We start from the raw sequence: 20206 nt of genomic DNA, 5'->3' as shown, positions 1-20206 counted from the left end.
CATCTTTGCATGAAATGTTCCCTTGGTATCTCTAATTTTCTTAAAGAGATCTCTAATCTTTCCCATTCTGTTGTTTTCCTCTATTTCTTTGCATTGATCACTGAAGATGGCTTTCTTATCTCTCTTTGCTACTCGTTGGAACTCTGCATTCAAATGGGTATATCTTTCCTTTTCTCCTTTGCTTTTCGCTTCTCTTTTTTTCACAGCTATTTATAAGGCCTCCTCAGACAGCCATTTTTCTTTTTTGCATTTCTTTTTCTTGGGAATGGTCTTGATCCCTGTCTCCTGTACAGTGTCATGAACCTCATTCCATAGTTCATCAGGCACTCTGACTATCAGATCTAGTCTCTTAAATCTATTTCTTACTTCTACTGAATAATCATAAGGGATTTGATTTAGGTCATACCTTCCCAACCCAGGGATCAAACCTAGGTCTTCTGCATTGTAGGCAGACGCTTTTACCGTCTTAGCCACCAGGGAATAAGTCAATTAAATGATGACAATGATTCATTATTCCTTATATCTTTTTATTTTAAACTTAGGTAAAGAGTTCTTTCTTTTATATCTATTTACTCATAGTTTAAAAATATCATATATCATTTCTGTGCATTCATAAACAGAAAAATAAAAGTAAAATAAGTTGATTAAAGTATTCTTAAAATTTCTTTATACTTGAATGTAGACTACTGAATCAGATTTTGGTTTAGAATTGTTGATATCGATATTAATATTTTTTTAAGTATAGTTGATTAGCAATGTTTTGTTAGGGACTTCTGTGGAGGTACAGTGGTTAAGACTCCATGATCCCAATGCAGGGGACATGGGTTCGATCCCTGGTTAGAGACTTAAGATCCCACATAGCAAAAACCAATGTTGTAATGAGTTTCAGGTGAACAGCAAGTGATTCAGTTATACATATAGATGTATGTATTCTTCTTCAAATTCTTTTCCCATTTAGGTTTTTATATAACATTGAGCAGAGTTCTCTGCACTATGCAGGTCCTTGTTGGTTATCCACTTTAAATATAGCAGTCAATCCCATGTCAATATCCCATGTCAAATATGTCAATCCGAAATTCCTTATTAACTTGCACAATATTGTTCTTTGTGCCGTCAAGATCATTTGTGATATTACCTTTCTTAGAAGTGCTCCACTGTTGTCCCCAGAATTATACTTCAAACCACTGACACCCATTTACTAATGTGGACACTTTCTAATTTCATGAAGCTCCTAAATCAGTGTTTTCTCAATGAGAAACCTCAGGTGAACAGGATGACTTTTTAATAGTAACCTTCAAACATGCTTTTAAGAATTTGACTTCTCTCTTTTTAAACAGCATCTCAGATGGAACTCCTAACTTTCCAGTTACTTTTAAAAAGTCTGTCTGAAACTTTTCAAGTTGTACACTCTATCTATTTATTTATTTTTTGGCTGCTCAGCATGCAGATCTTACTTCCCTGACTAGGGATTGAACTTGCACCCTCTGCATTGGAAGTGCTGAGTCCTAACCACTGGACCATCAGGGAAGTCCCTCAAGTTGCTTTTAAGTTTTCCAACGTTTGATCCAGTAAAGTCTAGAGTGAAATTTAGATTTCAAATTCATTTCAAGATTCACTCAGAACATCTCTTGGTCGGAGAGAGGTACACCTATGAGGGAGACATCACCTGCTCTGCTCTGCTTTCCTTTCTGGGCTCCATGTCTCCTCCTGGTGTAGTGGTGAGGATGCAGGATGGAGAGAAAGCAAGGAGCTCACTACTTAGCCATCCTCTCTTGGTTTTGGATGCCTGCAGGATGCTTGTGCTTAGGTTTTCTTGGATGTCATGTAGGAGGTCCCCCTACCGCACAGTTTCTAAATGAGAAGGACTGCTCTGATGTGAACAGTTCCCTCACTGCCTCTTTCAGCTTTTTCTCCAGGCAGAGCACCTTGAGAAGCTCCTGAGATTTCTTCATCTAGAAGGAGCCATCTCCAGAAGGAACAGAAAAATGGTCCAAATCCAGGTGTCTTCTATGGTTCACTTGATCTGCAGGCCACTCACACAGGCTTACCATGTCACGCAGTGTGAGCGCAAGCTGCTCTGCTGCCTCGCTCCAGTCCTCCTTCCCCAGAGAAGGCATACTAATCCACCTTATAAACTGAAGTTCAAATGGGAAGTGAGATGTCAGATTTCCCCCTAAGAGTCTTTAAGAGGTTTGGTCAGAATCCTTCTTATCTGGCTTTAGGTAAGAGGAACGAAGAAGCCACCCCTGCAATGATCTCCTTAATCCCTCCCATTTCATTGTTAATATTATTATTATTTTAATTTTTGCTCTGGTGTGGTGATGGTAAGTATAGCCTAGCAGTCTGCCTTCTCTTCTTAGGTACTGTGGAGAAGTACTTTGTTGAACTCTTTCAGTCTGTGAGTCCATTCAGCTTTCATTGTTCTTTTAGCACTGGAACTTTCGTGGTGTTCTATGAAAACGGGAAAGATACTGGATTTCTTCTGGGGTTACGGAATGTAGATAGAGAAGTTTATATAATTCTTTTTATTACAATAACCAAATCAGTTACTGATATATGGAAATAACTGTTACTAGTTTATATAGAACTCAATCTGTAAAAGAGATTTGTTGCTGTGCTAGCCTCATCTATATATGCTTCAAATATATAACAGCTAATCATTAGCCTTTTAAGTCAGATTTATTAAGATTTAATTTACATGTAGTAATGTGTGCTCAGTAACTCAGTCATTTCTTACTTTTTGTGAACCCATGGACTGTTGCCCACCAGGCTCCTCTGTCCATGGAATTCTCCAGGCAAGAATACTAGAGTGGGTTGTCATTTCCTTCTACCTTCCTGACCCAGGGGTCAAACTCATGTCTCTTGTGTCTCCTGCACTGGCAGGTAGATTCTATACCACTGTGCCATCTGGTAAAATTCTCCTTTTTTATTGGGTTGGCCAAAAATTTGTTTGGGTGTTTTGTAAGCTATGAAAAACCTGAATAAACTTTTTGGCCGACCCAAGATATGTTTCAGTGCTTTTAAACATGCATATACATACAGATGTATCTCTATATATCTATAGCTATATTTTTTGTAACCACCACTGTCACATTTGAGTTACAGAACATATCCATCATCTAAAGAAGTTCTCTCATGCTCCTCTGTACTCAATCCCCTTGCATGACCTCTGGCACCTCATCTGATTTTTGTCCCTTTACTTTTTCATTTGCCAGAATGATACCATATATTAATAAATGGAATCATACAGTATATAGCCTCTTTGTTTCTGGCTTGTTTCACTAAGCATTATTATTCTGAGATTCTTCCATGTTGTTGCATATATAAGTGGTTCATTCTTTTTTTTATTGCTGAATAGTATTCCACTATATATATATATATATATATATATATATATATATAAATATAATCTTGTACTATAAAATTCTCTTTCTATGTTCTTAACAACAGAACAAAAATAACAACAACAGGAAACTCTGTATTGGTACTTCATCAGTAGTTTGGCAAAAGAAGTTAAAAAATTAGTAAAGATTTTATTTGTTAATGCTTACCTTTGAACTAAAATGAAATTTAGTGATTAATTTTAGATTTTTAATTTTTTATTTCCCTAAGCTTTGAACAAAAGCAATGGGAATTCAATTACAGCATGAGAGATTTAAGTTAAAAAGAAGAGAGTCTGGTAGAAAGAGCATATATTTATTATTGATCACTGACTCTATGCTAACACTGTGCTAAACTCTTTTTTGTATCTTACTTTATGTAAGTCAATCAGGGTTAACTTTGAAAGTAATACTAAAAATGCAAATTAGTTTATACTCTTATTTAGAAATCATTTATTGAACATCAAGTTCACATTCAAAATATCATTTGTTTATCCTTTTATTTAAAAATCATCTATTGAGCATCAATTTGTGTACAAAACATATACCAGAAGATAAAGAGGAGGTAAAAAGATCTGTTCTTTGGTTACAGGTTAATCACCTTGGATCATCTTTGAAACAGAAGGAGTAGGTGATTAGGTTATGTCTCAGATCACTCCTAAATCTCTAATTTAGTATGTCTTATTCCTCTGCAAATAGAGAGATCAATAAATAACCACAATATAGTGCTTCAAAATGTGTAGCTTTCAAGTACACCCTTGTAAAAGGAAAACATTGTCTTTAAGTATGGCCTCATCTAGGCCTTTTGTCCAGCACTCATAAAGAATTTGTTGACTTAATTCCTTCATGTCTAAAATATTGCTAGAAAGGACCATAGGCTTTATCAAGATGCATCTCCTACTCTCAAGGAGCGCACAGCCTAAATAAAAGCAGAAAAGCGAACACTATTTACAGTATAATTTGATAACTCTTAAATTAGAGCCTTGTAAGCAAGAAGAACACCCCACTCCAGTACTCTTGCCTGGAAAATCCCATGGACAGAGGAGCCTGGTAGGCTGCAGTCCATGGGGTCGCTAAGAGTTGGACACGACTGAGGGACTTCACTTTCACTTTTCACTCTCCTGCATTGGAGAAGGCAATGGCAACCCACTCCAGTGTTCTTGCCTGGAGAATCCCAGGGACGGGGGAGCCTGGTGGGCTGCCGTCTATGGGGTCGCACAGAGTCGGACACGACTGAAGCGACTTAGCAGCAGCAGCAGCAGCAGCAAGCAAGAAGAAAAAGATTCTAATTCCACCTGCGGAGTTTGGGAGACCGTGCTTCAAAGACAAAGAGAATAAGCTGTATTGAGAAATTTACCTGGTGAATCACCAGGTGAATTGTGGCAGCCCAGCCAAGAAAGAGAAAACAGCATGTGGAAATACAGGAAATTGCTGGCTTGTTCTAAGTCAGCTGGCATGGCTAGGGACACAACTTGGGAGTGAAGGATTAGCTGGAAATAAGCCTGGAAGAGCAAGATGAGAGATAAATAATAATGAGCTTGTCTTTACTATTCTTTAGATTAGAGCTCATCAAACTTCAGTGTGCACACAGTTCACTGGATATTTTTTGTTTTAAAAGCAGATCTTGATTCAGTGGTTCTGGAGTGGGACTTGAAATTTGACCTTTCAGAGAAACTCCCAGCCATCTGCTGGCCCCCAAACCTAAATTTAGGTGGTAAGGAGATGGATATGTGTTAAAGATCATAAAAGTGTAAGAGTGGAAGTTGCTCAGTCATGTCTGACTCATTGCGACCCCATGGTCTATACAGTCCATGGAATTCTTTAGGTCAGAATACTGGTGTGGGTAGCTGTTTCCTTCTCTAGGGGATCTTCCCAACCCAGGGATCAAACCCAGGTCTCCCGCATTGCAGGCAGATTCTTTACCAGCTGAGCCACAGGGGAAGCCCAAATAGGGTAGGAACTCGATTAAATCTGTACTTTAGAAAGACAGTTCTGGACATAGGGTAGAATGCAAATGTATTGGAGGGTTGTCATTGAGATGCTTTATTCCAATGAAAGGGGAAGGTGGGAAGGATTGGAAGATTGGGATTGACATATGTACATACTATGCATGAAGTAGAAAATACTGTTTGATTCTGCTTATACGAGGTACTTAGGACAATTAAATTCATAGAGTCAGAAACTATATTGGTAGATGTCAAGGGCTGGGGTTGGGGGTGAGGAGTGGGACAGGGGAATTGGAACTGAGGTTTAATAGGGATAGAGTTTCAGTTTAGGAAGGTGAAAAAATTGGGAGGTGGATGCTGGTGAGAGTTGCACAACAATGTGAATGTACTTAATGCCACTGAACCCTTCAGTTAAATGTGGTTGAAATAGTATGTTTTATATTATTTATGTGACAATAAAAAATAAGAAATAAAACATTATTTAGTATCTGTATGAATAAATTTAAGACAGTTGAAAATAAGTTTCACTAAAGACCAACTATTTCAAAAAAGATTTTCTGATCCTGATATATTATGATTGAAGCAATAAGCTTGTTTCTAATATTTTTTGCCATCTTAAATGAAATAGCTAAGGGTAGACACAAAATTTGTCTCTTTTTTACCCTACTTTGACTTTCTTTCTTCTTCTCTTTTCCTTTTAATAGTTGACCAAGGAATGTCAAAGTAATATTGTGATGAATATTTGTAACTTCATGGCAAATAGATGGGGAAACAGTAGAAACAGTGGCAGACTTAATTTCTCTGGGCTCCAAGATCACTGCAGATGGTGACTGCAGCCATGAAATTAAAAGACGCTTACTCCTTGGAAGGAAAGTTATGACCAACCTAGACAGCATATTAAAAAGCAGAGACATTACTTTGCCAACAAAGGTCCATCTAGTCAAGGCTATGGTTTTCCCAGTACTCATGTATGGATATGAGAGTTGGATTATAAAGAAAGCTGAATGCTGAAGAACTGTGGTGTTGGAGAAGACTCTTGAGAGTCCCTTGGACTGCAAGGATATCCAACCAGTCTATCCTAAAGGAGATCAGTCCTGAGTGTTCATTGGAAGGACTGATGTTGAATCTGAAACTCCAATAGTTTGGCTACCTGATGCGAAGAACTGACTCATTGGAAAAGACCCTGATGCTGGGAAAGATTCAGGGCTGGGAAAGAGGGCGTGAGGAGAAGGGGACGACAGAGGATGAGATGGTTGGATGGCATCACCGACTCAATGGACATGAGTTGGAGGCCTGGCGTGCTGCTATTCATAGAGTCTCAAAGAGTTGGACATGACTGAGCGACTGAACTGAACTGGACTGATTTGTTGAAAAAGGTGAACCAGCTCCTGGCCTGGGGAGGCACAAAATCAGAAGGGGCAGCTGTTATATTTATACAACTGTAATAAATATAGCATCACAAACACTACAGTAATATCAAACCCATTGAAATGATTACATTTTAGAAATGAGCGTTCTCAGAAATAGCTTATCAATTCTGAAACATGTAATGATTATAAATCACAAGCACATTACTTAGAAAAGAATCAAACAGAAAACTCTTTGGAAGAATGTCTATGGTTAGGACTGCCATAGTTTGTGTTGTCCGTTCACATTTGGTTATCTCAGTGTTCTTTTTCCCTCTGGAAGAGAACAAAAACTTCTGAAGACACCAACTAGATTTGTGGTTCTGAATAGCTTGCCAAATATTAGAATCAGCTAGGGAACTTTCAAAAAATACCAATGCCCAAAGCTACTTCCCCAGAGATTCTAATTCAATTGGTTTGGATTGGAGTCACAGCATTGACATTTTTTTAACCTGCTTATTACTGAGGTATAATATATGCATTTAGAAGAGTGCATATAAGTATGTAGTTTGAGAAATTTTAATGAACTGAAAACACCCATTATTCAACACAGAAGTCAAAAAAAGGATATTACAGGTCCTCATCAAGCAGCCTGGAGAAGGCAATGGCACCCCACTTCAGAACTCTTGCCTGGAAAATCCCACGGACAGAGGAGCCTGATAGGCTGCAGTCCGTGGGGTCGCTAAGAGTCGGACAGGACTGAGCGACTTCACTTTCACTTTTCACCTTCATGCATTGGAGAAGGAAATGGCAACCCACTCCAGTGTTCTTGCCTGGAGAATCCCGGGGACAGGGGAGCCTGGTGGGCTGCCATCTATGCAGTCGCACAGAGTCAACACGACTGAGGCGACTTAGCAGCAGCAGCAGCAGCATCAAGCAGCCAAAATTGAGAACTACTGGTCTGACTATGACCACACCTATATGTGAACTATCAGAAAATGGAGACATTTTTGCAGGATACAAGGAAAGGATAGAGAGAAAACTTTTGCTCATTATATGAAGAATGTAACATCTGAGACTGGGCTTGAAAGATCGTGAAATTTGGAGATGTGGGTTTGGGGGAAATTTGTAGACACGGGAATGAAGGAAGATTGATGGGGAGTCAATGCGATGTTTAGGAAATAAGGAATGGTTCAATTTGGTTGCACAAGAAAATGTTTGAGGTGAAGTAAAGTTAAAAAAAATCATGGAAAGAAGGCTAAGGCAGTGTGGCAAAGAACATCACACATGACATAGCATTAAATTGCTTTTTTTATGGAACAAAGGTAAACTGCATGGTAGCATATTTATGATTTTGGCATTTGTATCTGTAAACCTGTATGTAACAATACAAGAAAAAACTATAGCATAAACTATACATCTGATCTGACACATTAATTGATAATATTTAATATGGTTTTCAATTTTCATTCATTTACTCATTCTGAATAATTTACATCAAGAAATCTTCAAAAACATTACAAAGTTATTGATGTTAGCTTTCTTTTTTGGAAAGAGAGCCTCCAATCCTTATATTATGTGTGATATTTTTAGATCTTCCAGTAGCATAAGAAAGGAGTGAAAATTATTATTATAAGCAAAGATTATCTTTTATTTCAGATGTATATGTACTTTGAATATAAAATCCATCATAATATAAATAATTATTCCTGTCACTTAAAAATGATAATTATCTCATTTACATGTCTATGACTGTTCAAATGCATCATACTCCTTCAATAAATTACATTCTGGATCATATCAGTATCTCTTCAAGAAAATAAAGTCAAATCTTTGTAGTAACCAGCAGCTTAATTTTCATTAGGCCAGCTATTTGATAATTAGTCATGCACCATAAATCAAATCCCCAAGTCTTCTTCTGCTTTCTTAATTGAAAATTATTGTTTCTTGGCTCTCTGGTTGAAAGTGCAGCAAGTGTGAGTGTGATCGATGTGGAATTGGGCACAAACAGTTTGAGACAGTCAGAACTTGATAGATCATCGCCCTGAAGGGGCTTGCAGTGGTGGGTAGGCAGAAATCTCTAAATTAAAGATTTACTCCTAAAAATTGCAAGTGCAAAGGAAGCTCTGGTATATCCCACCCATCTCTACATTTTTGTCACTTACATTTTTTCTTTTGCTTTCCTTTTTTTTTTTTTTTTTTTAAGTCAGAATCCACCCATTTGCACCAGTGACTATGGAGATAGTATTAGATTGTTGGAAAACTGAACTTTTGGTTTGGGATGAAAACATGAAAATATTCCTCATTACTGTCATGAACAAATATTGAATTCGTTGGTATTTTAAAGTAATTTGAAAACATTGACTAAAAACATTCTACTCATCTGACAGCTAATCGGAGAGAACAGATGGCTACCGGGTATTGCCCCGAGTCATGAAATCATTTCAAATATGATACTGTTGAGGCTAAATAAAAGACGTTGCAAGTAATAAGGAAAATATTGCTTCATTGAATGGCTGCAGCTTGTTACCATTTTTCTTCTGACAATCTAGGAGGATTTGCAGGGAACTTTGGTCATGTTTGCAGTTCTTTAGTTAAGAACAGCCACAGGGTGTTCCAGCATTCATTTCTTGTTTCCTAGTGGCCTGGCAGCCAGGACCTGATGAGGCCCACAGCAGGGAGCACTGTGAAATGCACCATAAATTTCAATGTGTGAAGTCAAAAGAGCTAAAAAAAAAAATCTGGGCATAAGAACCAGAGTTGGAGTTTGCAAATTACCTGGGCAAATGCACCCTGAAATAAATATAGCATTTTACCAGTTCCATGTATAAAGTGAAGTAGAGGGGAGTTAAAGAGCCGTGCCTTGCCAATAGTGTGTAAAGACTAACATTGATATTATTTATTGCAGCATAATCACACCACTGTTTTATGTTTTAGTTACATCAAAACTTCTAGATGGCATATTAAAAAATTTTGGTTGGTTTTGTGAAAGGAATTTAAATAAAGCTTTTTGATGAATTATGGTTCAGACTAAAATAAGATTGAGCTAGGAAGCCTGTGGAGCTGTGATGCCTTGCCATGAATTATATCTTAGAACTCAAGGAATCTTACCACCCTTCAAAGAAAATCCAAAAATATTGACATACTTATATTTTACTATCTTTAAGGCTTTGAACAAGTTGTTAAATCTCTTTAGACATCAGCTATCTTATCTATAAGATAATGAAGTTCTGGTCACTGAACTCCAATATTTTTTCCTATTCTAACATCTTGTGATTTTGTGTAAAATTGGTGTATGAGGATAAATTCCTCTTTCTTGATTGTATTGGATTCTGCCTGGAGGAATAATTAGATTTGCATAAGGTATCGTGTATGTATGTTAAGCTATGTGCAGATAGATTCACAAAGTAGCTGTATGCAGGCCTATTTCTATCAGTAGGTATGTTTCATTTGACCAGCAGGGAGTGTTAAAAATTCTTGATTAATTGCCAACATTTCAAAGTCCAGAAATATCAGTTAGAAATCTGATTTCTGACTTTTTCTCTAAAACAGAAAATAAAGAAAAACATCTTTTTTGCAAGAATATAGTCACCTAGAACTAAATATCAGTTTCTTCTTCACATATTACAATCTCTCCAGTCCTGGTTTTCTAGGCTGGGTGTGGGTGTTACCTATGCAGAGGCTGGGTGTCAGTTATCGTTATTCAGTGTTCTTTCCCTGTTATAGACCTTGCTCTACAGTTTCTTCACTCATTTATATTACGTATTGTGGCTCCAGCAGGCCTAATGATAATACAGAATATATCATGCAAAATATAAGGTAAGCACATTATTTTTTCCTGCGTGGTCAAGGGAAGTGCGGATATGCTTCTCTTCCAGACACTCAAAAAAATAAATAAAAGTGAGCCTGAGACTGAGGTTATAGAATTTGCTAAGCTACCTGGTTTCTCACTCTGTGAGTGCTACCAAATACTTTGAAATTTCGACAAAACTTTGAGGATCTAGGAAGGCAAGGGGAACTGTATCTCCTGAGTTGTGTCTTTAACCTGATGATTGTCCTTTGCATTTCTTGTTTGCCAAATCAATAGTAAACCAACATTAAAACAACTTCAATGAAGTTTGAGTCATGGTTCATGCCAGTCTTTGAACCCATACCTGCCACTGTAGACTGGTTCAACTCATTTGTTGGCTAGTGTGCTCTAGAAACTATCTGGAATTTTTCTGTTGCTGTGTTAGAGAGGTTAATAATTTTCTCCAGATTTCCATGCTTCTTTCTAAAAGAACCTTTCCAGTTCTAGTAGTCTGAGAAGAGGCAGTTTTCATGGACCAACTAAGTCTCTCATGACCACTGACCACAAAAGCTGACTTGACCAGGCCAATCAGATTCATTCTTCCAAGTAACGGGACTGAGATATGGAGATTGAGCCATTTAGCTGTGGGGAACCAAATTAGGTGATCCTAGGAATCCAAGGCTGACACTGTCATTTTGAGAGGGTATTGATGTTGCTATGGGAAAGCAGAGGTAGAGTCTCAGAGAAAGACAGGGACAAATCACCATTTGGTTCAGTGGACCTGTGCTGTCTTTCTAGCAGTTGTGTTCTGGGAGATTTCCTGTGATCAGTTTCTTGGGGACTCACTCTTAAATATGAATGAAGAGCTAAGACTCTCCAGACATTTGAGGAAAGACTTAAATACTTTAATACAAAGGTCAAAAACAAACCAGAAGTGAACTATAGAAAATTCCTAGAGGGAAACATAAGCAGAACACTCCTTGATTTAAATTGTAGTAATTTTGGGGGAGGGTCTTCTCCAAAACCAAAAGAAATAAAAGCAAAAATAAACAAATAGGGCATAATTAGACTTAGAAGCTTTTGTACAGCAAAAGAAACCAGCAACAAAATGAAAAGACAACCTACTGAAAGGGACAAAATATTTGTTAATGATATAACTGATATGTTTTGCATTTAAGCAGTTCAGTAGTCACTAGCCACATGTGACTACTGTGCACATGCAATGGAACTGGTGGGACTGAGGAAATACATTTTAATTATTTAAATGTAAATTGCTTGAGAATCTTGAGAAGTAACAGTGGGGGTGCAAGAAAAGAAAGTGGGGAACTGAGGAGTGAAGTTTTGAGTCAGTGCCAAAAATCCTGTGTAGAGCAGGTGTAGAACAGTTGGACTAGGAGGAAAAAAATATATTTTCCATTGTTAGAGGAGGAAAAAGGAAAAGATGGAGGCACATGGAGTAAGTTAGTAGATGAATGGGAAAAAGAGGGCATTGCCGTAACGATGAAGCAAGAGACAAAGATAAGAGGAAGGAAAGAAGGAAGAGATGCATGTTTCAGAGGGGCTAAAGTGATTGATTATATTTCTTGTATATACATAAAGATTGTGAAAAAAACATAAAAATTATCTGTCTAGATAAGAGAAAAATGGAAAGAGGGGTAAGAAGAAGAATTTTCACACCTTGTTTAGCAGTTTGAACCCATGTAAAAGATTAAATGAATAAAAATTAAAAATACTAGACAAGAAGACTTAGAAATGAGTTTACCAAATAAAAATAAAAAGGAAAGTGTTAAGGACCCTGTAGAAATTTCAGCTTTATTGTTGTTCAGTAGCCCAGTCATGTCCGACTCTTTGCAACCCCATGGACTGTGGCATGACTTGTCTCTTCCTCATCATCTCCCAAAGTCTGTCCAAATTCATGTCCATTGCATTGGTGATGCCAGCCAGCTATCTTATCCTCTGATGCCCTCTTCTCCTTCTGCTCTCAATCTTTCCCAGTATCAGGGACTTTTCCAATGAGTAAGCTATTTGCATCAGATGACCAAAATACTGGAGTTTCAGCTTCAGCATCAGTCTTTCCAACAAGTATTCAGGGTTGATTTCCTGGTTTGATCTCCTTGTTGTTCAAGGGACTTTCAGGAGTCTTCTCCAGCACTGCAGTTCGAAGGCATCAATTCTTTTGTGTTCTGTCTTCTGTATGGTCCAGATGTCACAACTGTATGTGAACACTGGGTAGATCATAGACTTGACTATTTCGGACCTTTGTTGGCAGGGTAATGTCTCTGGTTTTCAACACACTGTCTAGATTTGTCATAGCTCTCCTGCCAAGAAACAAATGTCCTCTGATTTCATGGATGCAGTCACCATCCACAGTGATTTTAGAGCCCAAGAAGAGGAAATCTGTCACTACTTTCATCTTTTCCCCCTCTATTTGCCATGAAGTAATGGGGCCAGATGCCATGATCTTAGTTTTTTTAATATTATTTTTAAGCTGGCTCTTCCATTCTCCTCCTTCACCCTCATCAAGAGGCTCTTTAGTTCCTCTTTGTTTTCTGCCATTAGAGTGATATCATCCACATATACAAGGTTGTTGATGTTTCTCCTGCTTCTATTGATTCCAGCTTGTAACTTGCCTGGCATTTCTCATGATGCACTCAACATATAGATTAAACAAGAAGGATGACAGCAAACAGCCCGGTCTTTCTCCTTTCTCAATCTTGAACCAATCAGTTGTTCCATACAGGGTTCTCACTGTTGCTTTTGACCCACATACAAGTTTCTCAGGAGACAGGTAAGATGGTCTGGTATTCTCATCTCTTTAAGAGCTTTTCGAAGTTTATCACAATCCACATAGTCAAAGGCTTTGGTGTAGTTGATGAAACAGAGGTAGATGTTTTTCTGGATTTCCCTAGCTTTCTCAATGAATGTTTCAGTGAATGTTGGCAATTTCAGTGAAGGTTGGCAATTTGATCTCTGGTTCCTCTGGCTTTCCCTTTTCAGCTTTATAGGACACAACAATCACATTTTTTTCTCTTCCTGTTTTTTAAAAATTTTGTATTTTTCACAGAATATTATTATTATGGAAAATACTAATTTCATATGCACACCAATAACAAAAAGTTTTACACAACAAAATATTTTGATGTAGTAATGCAGTTAAATAGATTTTATTTAATAAACATAGACTTGTTACACATCTGTCATATTTATATTATATCTTATGTATATATTTATTTACGGACTTCTCAGGTGGCACTAGTGGTAAAGAAACCACCTGCCAATGTAGGAAACATAAGAGATGGGGTTGGATCCCTGGATCTGGAAATCACCAGGAGGAGGGCATGGCAACCCATTCCAATATTCTTGCTTGAAGAATCCCATGGACAGAGGAGCCTGGCAGGATACACTCCGTGGGGGTCTCAAAGAATTAAAGGTTACCAAGGCTATGGTTTTTCCAGTGGTCATGTTTGGATGTGAGAGTTGGACTGTGAAGAAAGCTGAGCGCTGAAGAATTAATGCTTTTGAACTGTGGTGTTGGAGAAGACTCTTGAGAATCCCTTGGACTGCAAGGAGATCCAACCAGTCCATCCTAAAGGAGATCAGTCCTAGGTGTTCATTGGAAGGACTGATGCTAAAGGTAAAACTCCAATACTTTGGCCACCTCATGCGAAGAGTTGGACTCATTGGAGAAGACTCTGATGCTGGGAGGGATTGGGAGCAGGAGGAGAAGGGGACGACAGAGGCTGAGATGGCTGGATGACATCACTGACTTGATGGACATGAGTTTGGGTGAACTCCAGGAGTTGGTGATAGACAGGGAGGCCTGGCGTGCTGTGGTTCATGGGGTTGCAAAGAGTCGGCCACGACTGAGCGACTGAACTGAACTGAACTGAAAGCAACCTAGCATGCATGTATGCAGGCACATATTGATTTATAGCTGTGTGGTTCTTGAGGGGCACTGATAGGGGTAAGGACAGGATAGGGATTGTGAGTGGATCTAGTTAACATTAAACCATACATTGGTTATGGTTCTTTAGAAACTAGTTTTAAATAGTTTGGACAGAACAATTGAGCTCTACTGACAACTAATCATAATAGGGAAATTCCATGGTATGCTTTGTATCAGTAGACATTGTCCAAACCCCAGGTTTCTGGATAATGGGTGTTATCAGAGAACTTTGCCCATCTAAAAAGTAATCATCCTGATAAAGTCTTAAAAGCAGGTTTGCTCCCAGCTTCCTGTTTCCCTTTTCCTGGCTGACAAATTTTGTTTCTTTGACCCCATCGTTCTTTGACTCATGTTTGCTTACACTCATGACCCTGTTGTTCTGTGGCAAAATAGCCATGGTGGGCTCTCTCATACTTAAACTAGGAATGGGAATGTCACTGTTTCAAAAGCAAGATGACAAAAATAGAAGAGGGGGGAAAATCCTGCTTAAGTTTATGAACACATATTTTGCCCCCATTTTTAACATAAGGAGGCCAAATCTATCACTTTGCCTTCTCTTAGAGATTTAGTCCATCAACCAACTTTTCCTCTTCTTTCCAACTTTCTTGGAACTAAAGTCACCATCAGCCCATTCATAAGAGCATCAAATGCAAAGCTCTGTAATACAGGATATATCTTAAATGCAAGAAAAATAAAGTCAAATGCCTTTGTGATCTCAATTCTGTATGTGTGGAATCTGAGGGTAAAATGTATGTGATGTCAAAGAGGCTATATTACATATTAAACTTTTCTGTTAATATTAGATTTTCTGGAGTTCATTGTTCAAGTGTCTTCACACAAAAACCTCTGTACGGAGCAATAGACTTTGCTTATTAATCAAACACATGGTTTAGCCTGTCATGAGAAGCCACACTTTTCTGTAAATACATATGGGTTTTTCTCAGAGTCAGTAGAAAAATATGTCAGTAAACAAGCAGCAACAACTCTATGATTTTAAAGGATAGATTGCTTGGTTGTTCTGGAAGGTCTACCATGTTTAAGAGAGAATCTTCCCCAAACTCAATGAGAGATTTCCTTCATTGTTGTTCACAACTCCTAGAAGAAGTGACATGACACCTTTTTGCCTTTAGACCAAATTACACACATCATGTTGAAAGAGTAATTCCAAATACGCTATTGTTATGGAGGTGAGGTGAGAACATTTTGTCATTTAATATTTGACCTCCAACATACCAGAATATTAAGTAGAAATGTGTGGTATTTTAAGGACTTGCCTTCTACAGTAACCCAGTAGCAGAAGGGGCTCACTCGTCTACCCTAAGCTATTGGCAGAAGGCATTTAAAATGAGATTGAGTATGAAAATGAAACCTAACACGGGTGTCTCTTCTGCCCGCTCTGCCTAATCTAATGTCCTTAAACTCTTCCTGCAAAACCCTGCTGCTTTTCTGGTGTTTGATATTCTGACCATCTTTGAACCCTTGAACTCTGACAGAGGAGGGCCTTGGAGAGGTTGTCATCTGATCTGTGTTAGAAGCAAAAGGAATGGCTTTCTCTCTAATAGCACTTCTCTCTGTTAAACAGTTGGTGGGAGATTAAAATGCTCTAGGTGGAGAAGACTGAAAGGACTGGGGACATCATTTTTTGGGGAGGGCTTGTCTGCATGTCAAGAAAGCAAGCAGGGTTTATTTTTTCCCCCTTTCTTTGCTGTCACACATTCATGATATTTCACTGCTTATTTATTCATTTTTATGATTTATTCCAAGTCTTAAAGGAGAATGAATTCCTGCTATGCTCCTATTCGGCCAAGATCGTGGTTAGACGCTGACATTCTGAGTTCCAGCCATATTAATTGCTGGATAAAGGCTATAATCCTTCTCTCTTTGAAGCCCAAGGCTGATTTTTAGGCAACACTTCAAAAGCAGAGCACAACTGAAGAGGCATATTTCCTACCAGCACTGAATTACCGTGATTGACTCAGCTTGCGTTAGTCTCCATGTGCCTTACATATTTGGCTACTCAACCAACAGTTTGATTTTGATACTAGTAAATGAAAGAAAATGCCTTTTGTTATCTAAAGGGTGATCTATAACTCCACATGAGGTATATTTCCATGGTTGCTTAAAACACCTTAGAAATAGAAACACCTAAATCACTCTTTTCTTACTCTAGAAAACACCATGCTTGAAAGTTCTCTCCTCTCTCATGTTTTGGCATAACAGCATATAAACCACCAGTCTGAGTCCACGATGATTAATGACAAAAGCCCATGTAAATAAGGAATTTCACACATTCTCAAATTATATCCGTCCTAAGTTTTTTTTCAAAATAATTTTCAACAGCAGCTGTTTAAAATTCAACCCAATATATGTAAAACAATTGTAACTGAAATTTTACAGTAAGGAAGTATAAAATATAAATGTTATGAAAAAGTCTAAACCAAAATGACAACTACCAAAACAACACCACCACAAAAATAAAAAATGACAAGTAAAATGGAAATCCATGGCCAGTAGGGAACTTTTTATTGGTATCTATTTCACTTCAGCTTGTTTCTCTCTGACTCTAAACTATAGGGACTTTCTCATATAGGATTTGCCAAGTATACTTAGTGTGCTATGTTTGAAAGATTAACAGTATTTCAGATCAAAGGAGGACCCTGCTGCATGGTCTTACAAGATTGTCATTCACTCCCATTATGGCTCATTTGCACAAGATTTTCATGTAATATGAGCCATTGTTTTGATGGCAGTGATTTGACATAAAGACAGGGCCGAACTGCATCTCAGCGTCCTCATCAGTCAGGCTGGGGGGCATCTTGGTCCCAAAGAACTTGCCAATCATAAAAGGCAACTGTTACTTAGTTATGGATCAGCCCTCCCCCTCTACTGTCCCCTACCCCAACCTCCTTGTTTTTTAAGGTGGAAAACTTCTTGAATGTTCATGGATACCATAAAAATCAGACAATGACTACTTGTGCTAGATTAGATACAGTTTAACTGGACAAACTTTCAGATACCCTATTCAAAAGAGCAAATTACGAGCCATTTTAGTGAACTGCTTTTACTTCTTGTGCTTTCTGCCATGCTTATTTTGATTTTAAAATAACTTGAAGTGGTGAAAAGTTATGCCTGAGTTACAGTCAGAACTTTTCTTTAAGCTATATTTATGTTTCTCTAGTGATTTCATTTTATGGATATACATGGAATATATATTTACATATTCTAGTCACTCATGTTCTCTCCCTCTTTTTTTCTGCAAGTTAAATTTCAAAGAAAAAGAGAGGTATTACTGCTGCTTCAATAGTGCCTGATAATATAAACAAAAAAAGAAATATTCAAAATCTGGATGATTTCAAATGTAATCTTAACTGGAGAGAATATCCTTTTCTTAACTTTATTCGGCATATATCACCATATAAAAATATTTAAAAAATACATTTAGATATAGCAAATATACAACAATGGAAAGAAAACATGAAATGGTTAATTCTAAGTACATTACATTAAATGTAAAGAATTAAGAATAAAAACTACAGTAGAATAATATAATCTGTTTTTAGTGTCTGGCTTCAGTTTTCTAAGTTAATGCATTTTAAATCTAGAATTTTAATGCTTATATAGTATTTGTCATTTCTGGTAAAGTGCTGATTTGTTTTGTGCAGCATTTATTCAATGCTTTCTATATAAAGTTGCATTCAAATTTTTAGAACTTAAAAACTGATTTTTTAAGTTATAACAATGGCTTACCTAAATTTTGTGTTTAGAACAAGATTGACCACGATTTACTTGCATTTTTAAATCTATTTTAAATTTCTTTACAGCAACCATATGTCATAGAAAAAAAGATGTGAACTCAAATGATTTCATATTGGAGAAAATGTTTAAAACACAGAGAAATCACTATTTTATATACTCATTTCAAAACATTTGTAAAAATAGGAGTGAAATATAAATTTTTATTTTAAAATTATTTTTCTCTGCTTTGTCTCAATGCATAAATGAAAGAAATATTCTATTTGTCATATAATCAAAATAAGCTTTTATGTTTTAGGACTGCTTTAAAAGTTAGCCAAAAAAGAAGCTAGCATGCTCAGTGAAATACTTTTAAAATGTATGCTTACTTAGAAAAAAAACTAACAGAAATAGTCATAGAAATTAAAAATGAGCTACATAGCCAGAATATTTCCCTCAAGATTTTACTTTGAAAAATTTCAAATATAGAAAATGTTGGAAGCATAATTTAAAAAACTTGCATGTTTTCCACATTTACTTCTTTTTTTCTTTGAACTATTTGAAAATGACACCTCTAGAATTTTCAGCATGCATCTTCTAAGCACAAGATCATTCATTTATATAACTATGCCACAAAAAATTGAAATATTTGTATAGAATCTAGTAATCAGGATGTTTAAAATGGATAGAAGTTTTGTTAGAACTCGGTTGATTAAAAATACACATATCCTTGATGGCAAATACAACAACTTTAATGACTTAGTATATAAATATTTACTTTAAATTTAAATTCAGGCTTTGCATGTTAATACTTCCACTGTAATTTACAGGCAGTTATTGAAAAACAAATACTAAACTATTAGCTGAATGTATTTTGCTTTATGAAACACTTTCAAAATACATGAACAACAGCGCCCTCTACATTTGGATAAGATTTTACTGGTTGAGAAAGGGAGCATTTTAACAATAATCACTGTGGGTTTGGGGACAAATGATGTGATTGTAATACATTACAAAATTACATGGTAATCTCTCATATGAGTTTACAGTATTTTAAACCATTGATTTATTATGGGAAATTAAAATCTGAAAACTTAATATTGTACCATTCAGCAAACAAACTGACAGAAATAATAGTCAAGAGGAAATAGAAAGCTCTCTAGGAAAGTACATAAACCTGTTTCAAAAATAGACAATCATATTATTTAATAGGTTTTCAGAAATCAGTTGTGAGTAGTTAAAATTGTATTATTTTCCTTTCTTGCTTATATAAATAGGATGTTGTGATGTTTTCAAATTTGAAAATGGATTGAAGTTTTTTAAAAAATGCTTTATAGTTTCCAGTATACAAATATTGAAGAAAATACAGACTTAGAATCTAGCATTTAATATGTTTGCATGAAATAAAAGATAATAAAATAAATTTGTGTTTAAGTAAGTTCTTTTGAAAATTCTTTTTCAGGTTAACTCATAACAAAGTTGTTTATAAAATTATAAAGACATAATAATATAATCATCCATCTTATATGTAGATCCTCGTGTCTGTAATTCTGTAATTAATTAGCAAAACTATCCCCCAAACAATTAGAATATCATCCTTTAAATAATTCAGAAGAGAAAAATTATGCACATATGTGATTTTTATAACATGAATAAAAAATTTAAATATATGTTTACAATTCCTTTTTCTACCTATAAACTCTTTGTTTTATGACACCTAAATATTAATTCTATCAATAGGCAACTCAGTTGAAAAATGTGCTTAATAGCAATAAAATCAGTCTAATATATTGGTGTTTTAAAGGTTTGCTTTTCTGTTTAGTGTTGTTTTTTCAGTGCAACTTTTTCACTTAAGAAAAATGATGTTTATTTTAAAAATAATGTTTTCCTTAAATATATTCTCTTACACACAAGTTTGATATTGCTCAATTATTAAATTTTGAGGGCACCTTAAGTACTAGAGTCTAAGGTAAAAAAAAAAATCTTTCAGTAACTTATTTGTAAGCTGTCAGTTGGCAGAAAAAAGATTAAGACAGGTAAAACCTGGAAACATTGTGCTACTCTCA

This window comes from Bos indicus, chromosome 1 (assembly GCF_029378745.1).
Source record: "Bos indicus isolate NIAB-ARS_2022 breed Sahiwal x Tharparkar chromosome 1, NIAB-ARS_B.indTharparkar_mat_pri_1.0, whole genome shotgun sequence".
Taxonomy (NCBI): domain Eukaryota; kingdom Metazoa; phylum Chordata; class Mammalia; order Artiodactyla; family Bovidae; genus Bos; species Bos indicus.
Note: the sequence above shows the minus strand (reverse complement) of the source record.